Here is a 6,459-nt window from a genome sequence, read left to right as displayed (position 1 = left end):
CGCCTATTTGGTGCTGCAAACGAGATTTTTTTTTTGAAAATTCTTTGCATAGATACTCTTAGAATTGCCTCTAGTTTTTTATGGTTTTTTTGAGTTTTTTCAAAATCGATTTGAATTTTTTGAATTAAAATTCGGTTACCGGTCTCATTACAAAACTGAGCCGGACCGAGAGTGCCGATTACCGCGCATTCCGAGCAGTAACCGATGCATTTTCAAACCCTGGTGCCGACATGTGAGTTGCCGTGGAATTTTTTTTATATATTGTTTTCAATATTTTAAGATTATACGACCGTTCAAAAATTAATAAGATTTATCCTACCGTCGTCCATTCAATAGTCGAGATTTTGTAGGCCCTAGCTCCCAGTTAATTTAATAACCGAAGAGAGAAAGCTCTCGTCAGTTTAGCGGTGACATATTTGTATCATCCACCTATCGGATGACATATTCGATTTAATTTAATTAAAAATATATGTATAATTAGTTTTTATAATATAGATTTTATATTTGATAAATTGAAAAATATTGCATATTCATTCGGCAAAGAATGGTAGCTGTGCATACAGTTATTCAAATGGTTCATTCTATCCTTAATTTTAGTTGGATGCCATTTTATCGATATTTCTTTATTTAGTTGGTGTAAAAGTGTGTGGAATTTTTTTATGAAGTGATTTTGTGAGAATACAAAATCTAATTTGTCGAATAATAGTAGTTATGAAGCATAAAAATCATATAACTCGACACGGAATTTACATACGCTAATAAACATTACATGAGGTATGGGGTTTTTCGTCGTTGTGCGAATGAACCCTAACCATAAAGACATAACAACAAAAGTTGACATGTACGGTACTGTCGGTGTATTGAGTAAAGGGGTACCCCGGCTAACAGACCCCACGAAAGGTGTAGATAACTAGGGGAACATGCCTCCTAAAAATTTGATCAGTCGCACAACCAGGGTAGGGTTACCGCGACCAGTGCAAGACCTCCAACGACCAATCTCACTACGCCTTCACATAAACCCGCGACCAATCCCACTGGTCGTGGGAACGGATTAGACGCAACCCATCCGAAGCGCCTTTATTGGCACCCGCTCGAACGCTTCTCTTGACCAGGCACCGGCACCGGCACCGGCGGATAAAGTCGTGGACGGTGCAGGGGGGCATGGTCCCATCCTGTAGCATTAAATACTATGGAGTAAGACTTTACGTGCCAACGCAGCGCCGCACGACAGAAGGGACGTTGTCAACCACCCGACAGAGCAAGTGGACGGGGGCGGCACAGAGAGGCAAGTGAACGGGGACGGAGCAGAGAGGCAAGTGGACGGGGACAGCGCAGAGAGGCAAGCGAACGAGGACAGTGCAGAATGGCATCGTTCTGTCCCATCGCATTAAATGCGGTGAGGTAGGGCTCTGCAGGCTAAGCACGACGGCACACGGCAGCACGACATAGAATGCCGTCAGAGCAAGTTGGCATGCCTGGTCCTTTGTAATGATGATTTGAGTTAGATATTAGAATGAGTAGAAGCCATCTATGTAGGGCCCACATATAAATTCTACCCCTCCCTACTATGTAAAGGGATAAGGATCCCGTTTGTAAGGTGAGAGAAATCAATTCTGGCGAACTGCTAGAACACCGTCTGTAACCAAGTAAGATCTACAATAACACAAGCACATGACGTAGGCTTGTTATCCTCCGAAAGACCCGAACATGTATAATTCCTGGTGTTCCCGAATCCACCATCTACACACAGACACACCCAGTCCTTGAAACACCATTCACGCACCCAATGTCCATCATACCCCGGAATCACTATCAGGAATTTACCCTCGACATTTGGCACGCGAGGTAGGGGCGTGTTTTCATCGTTTTAGCAAGTTTGAAAAAACTTGATCAGGCTACCGCTGAGTCCCGTTCCGAGGACCCTGGCCATCGCAACGTATTCGTCATGAGGTACCATCTAGACGAACCAGGTGTACTCTAGGCATGGGACACAGAGCCATAATCAGGAAGCTCCTAGACCCAACGCGAGGTCTGCATGACGGCCCATTCCATAGGGGGCGCTGGAGGGCCCCACGCCTCAAACATCGACGATGAACCCCTGGCTTTTGGCTCAGAGGGAAACCAGCCTGGCACTGGACAGGCAAGTGCTTCAAGACAGCCCCAGCATTCCCAACACCGTCCCGAGGAGCCCCTGCACAGGGCATTTTCTACGGTGGCATCTTCACCTAGGCCATTACGCCGCCCCAACACTGGGGGCTCCCCACCTCGCAACCTATCGCCGCTCCACGCTCAGCGTCTCTACTACGAGACCATGACTCCAGCATAGAACCTATAGACCCTACGGGTTCTCCTCAGCCACCCGCCGGTGCCTGTACCGGAGGGCTCACTGGTGGCACCATGGCTACGTGATCTCACCCTCCTGGTCGAGACCGCCTGACGCTAGACCACGTCGGCATGCACCGCACCTGTCGCGAGGTCCGGTGAGGGTCGCGATCGCCATGGGTCATAGCCGGGCCCGCGATAGAATAGGTCACATGCTCCCCCAACCACGGGGAGTACCCATGGGCCACCACCAAGTCGGGGTGGCTAACCCTCTGACCTACACAACTCCTTACGCCAACATGACCTTCGTGGCACCATAGCTAGGTGGCCACTAGAGAGGAGGAGAACATGGTCCGACGGGTGCTAAAAAAGGCCAAACAACACTACCGTACGGCTTCCCCCTACAGGGAGGCATCGGACGGTTCCACCCTGTCGCCAGGACCCAGCGACCGTCGTCTCTCCCCCAGGACACGCGTCGCCGCCCAGCAACGAGTGGCGTCCCGTTATGGGACAGGGTGTAATGCCTTGTCCGCCAGGATACAGGAGGTGCGCTGATCAGACAAATTCCGGTCGGTCCTAGCCAAAAAGTATGATGGCTCGACCAACTCGGAAGAGTTCCTACAGATCTACACCACTATGGTGCAGGCTACCGGAGGACACAACAAGGTTATGGCCAACTACTTCCCTACTGCCTTGACTAGTTCTGCCCGGTCTTGGTTGATGAGACGTTGTCAGCCACCCGACAGGGCAAGTGGACGGGGGCGGCGCAGAGAGACAAGTGGACAGGGACGGCGCAGAGAGGCAAGTGGACGGGGACAACGCGGAGAGGCAAGCGGACAGGGACAGTGTAGAAGGGCATCATTCGTCTTGTCGCATTAAATGCAGTGAGGTAGGGCTATACGGGCTAAGCACAACGGCGCACAGCAGCACGACATACAATGCCGTCAGAGCAAGCTAGCATGCCTAATCCTCCATAATGATAATTTGAGTTAGATATTAGAATAAGCAGGAGCCATCTATGTAGGGCCCACATATAAGTTCTCCCCATCCCTACTATATAAAGGGATGAGGACCATATTTGTAAGGTAGAGAGAAATTAATTCTGGCAAACTACTAGAACACCGTCTGTAACCAAGTGAGATCTACGATAACACAAACATAGGACGTAGGGTTGTTATCCTCCGGGAGACCCAAACCTGTATAACCCCTAGTGTCCCCGAATCCACCATCTACACATAGACACACCCAGTCCCTGAAACACCGTTCACGCACCCACTGTCCATCATACCCCGGAATCACCGTCAGGAATTTACCCTCAACAGGTACACATAAAGACTAATCTAATAGCGTGTCGCTACTAAACCTAACATTCCTTAGAGAATAAAAATAGACCAAGGTACAATAGATGCTCTCTATTGTGTGCACCTAGGATATTTGCATTTGAGATAACTAAAGAAGGAGTGGTCTATCCATGATTGATGATGAGGTTATTTATGGTGGTTAGGGGATGGTGCATGGATTGAGTGCATGGGCATGACTAGGGCTGGAGCATGGTATTCCCTGTGAAAGCTGAAAAAGTTATGGCATTAATGCTTGACACAGATTCCCTGTGAAAATTATTACTTGGTGTGGCCATTTCATTATGCAAAAGTTTTGCAAGGAGTTATTGTTGCCTCTATATGAAAGACATGAAATCCTATAAAAACATTAGGCTTAGAAAAAATGTATTGATAAAATGATAAATCGTGGCCAACAATGCAGAAACACATTAAAAATTACAAATACCGAACACAGCTATTACGCATAAATTATCATATAGTTCTTACATCATAAACATAAGTAATACCAACTAATACAACTTAGTTCTCACATCACGAACATTAAATTGTAACTTTTCGACTTGTGTGCCGTATGACAGTGTTACTATGTTATGCAATCGTACTCGAATGAATTATCACCGGCCTTTATTGTACATACATTTTTGCCCTACATATTCCTATCTCCCTTCGATGATCTGGCTTCATCAGCTACGTGACGAAGGGTATATACGACACGTCTAGTCTTACATATTTATATATGTCTACTTTCTATGTATTATATGTTCAGACGTTATTACTTGTAATGTCATTATTGTAATTCTTAATCTCATATGACATCACGCTACTTGAAGTCAGCTCTTGCTACCATCTTTTCAGGGAGATACGACCCCTCGTTGTCAGTATTTTAGATTAACGTAACCTCTCGATGCCACCTTTTCATAGCAATGTGACCGCACGCTGCTGACTACTCAAAATCTAGTGACCGCTCGCTACAAGAATGCATCCAATGTATGCACTATATTCAAATTACATACCTACACGTAGTCCATACACCATCGGTCCCTAGTTATAAAATACGAGACCAAGGCAACGAGAAGGTCATGACATTGCAGTTTTACGAAAAAACACTAGCATCTGATACTTAATATCACACTATGACTACCTCATCAAGTAGACTTTTCTTATGGATATCTAAATTCTCAGTGATAGCCATATAGACTATGAAGGAGACCCAAACAAAAGGTGACGATGTGTTCAATGAGGAGAACCTGAACAAAGTGTTGTCGAAATAACAGACCATGACCCGTTGTCCCTGTTTCACCACGGAGCAAACACGCTCATGGAATGAGCTCCCCTCCGTGTCAACCTACAGAAACATAAGTCTGTGATACAAGATATACATGTGAGTCATATTGATAGGCACCGACCTAGTCAATGGTAGCGGGCACACTTGGAACTTTTCAAACTGTCGCATCATGTGGTGAATACTCCTCAACGTATATGTAGAAGATGAGGGCACGATTCATGATCCAGTACTCCCGGTCACGTATGCAGAGCAAAAAGTCCAAGCGGATTAGTCGAAGTACCTCGACCTTCCTGTATGGTCACCAATGCACACAGTCCATCGTCAGCTTATTAAATTGGCAAACAAAGTTCGGGTACATATGGTGTGTCTACACACTGGACCAGCTCGACTGTGCAACCAAACTAAGTTAGAGAATAAAATGAAGTAATCAATATAAACATACACAAATAGCATAGCACTTACCCTACATCTGCACCACAAGGACCCTATGGTCGGGCCATCGACGTCGTCCGTAGCATACTGGTACGCGCTAAGGTCGACAAAGGGTCTACCGATAGCGATGCGCTCGTACGACCACATCTGAAGTAGCAGAGGACACACGACGAGGATCTTGTTGTCGTCGGTCTTCGCGCACCCGTCGCACAAGCCACGATACATCATAGCCAGCCTAGCTATACTATGGAACCTCCGTTGGGTCGGTGTCCGCAACCACATATCCAACATACCTGACAACCATCGATAAAAATTATAACATTATTGTGACAGAACAGAAAGAATCATGTTAAACTACATCTATAATACAAAATTTATTACAAGCGTAGCACAACATGTAATTTATACTGTAACAACATATTCCCGGTTCGCTACATCAAATACATCTAAATTCTACATCTATCATATCAATTATGACTATACTATATCTAAATTCTATATCTAATACATAACATATGTCTAAATACTACATCTAATTGCTAAAATATACGTGTAAACATGATGAAATTGCCAAAATATATCTAACTCTAATTCTAAAACTAGATCTACATTTTAACCTACGTTTAGTGACTATCCTAGCAGGTTTGTAAAACAAAACCTAGATCTAACATCCAATCTATATCAAAATCTAGCACTAGTTACTATCCTATCGGGTTTATTAAAAAAATAGAAAAAATTACCTCTTTTTTTCAACAGAGCTTTGCCGCACAAATCTCTCTCCCCTCCCCTCCCTCTCATCTCCTCTTCTCTTCGCTGAATGGAAATGGAATGAGATGCTGACGTCATCAGGGTCGATCACGTCGACCTAAATACTCAAAAGATCTCGTCTGTTGAACGGACGAAACCTTTTGGGTGGGCTCGCGTGGTGTCACAGACATGAAGGTCTCACCCGTTCAACAGGCGAGATATTTCTTTCTCCGGTTATTAAATTTGTTGGCAGCCAGGGCCCACAAAGTACTAGCAAAACCTTTTTCTTTTCCGTTGAATGGGTGATAGTAGGATAGACTTATTATTTTTTGA

The sequence above is a fragment of the Phragmites australis genome, chromosome 2 (genome assembly GCF_958298935.1).
Source record: "Phragmites australis chromosome 2, lpPhrAust1.1, whole genome shotgun sequence".
NCBI classification, from domain to species: Eukaryota; Viridiplantae; Streptophyta; class Magnoliopsida; order Poales; family Poaceae; genus Phragmites; species Phragmites australis.
This window is presented reverse-complemented; position numbering follows the sequence as displayed.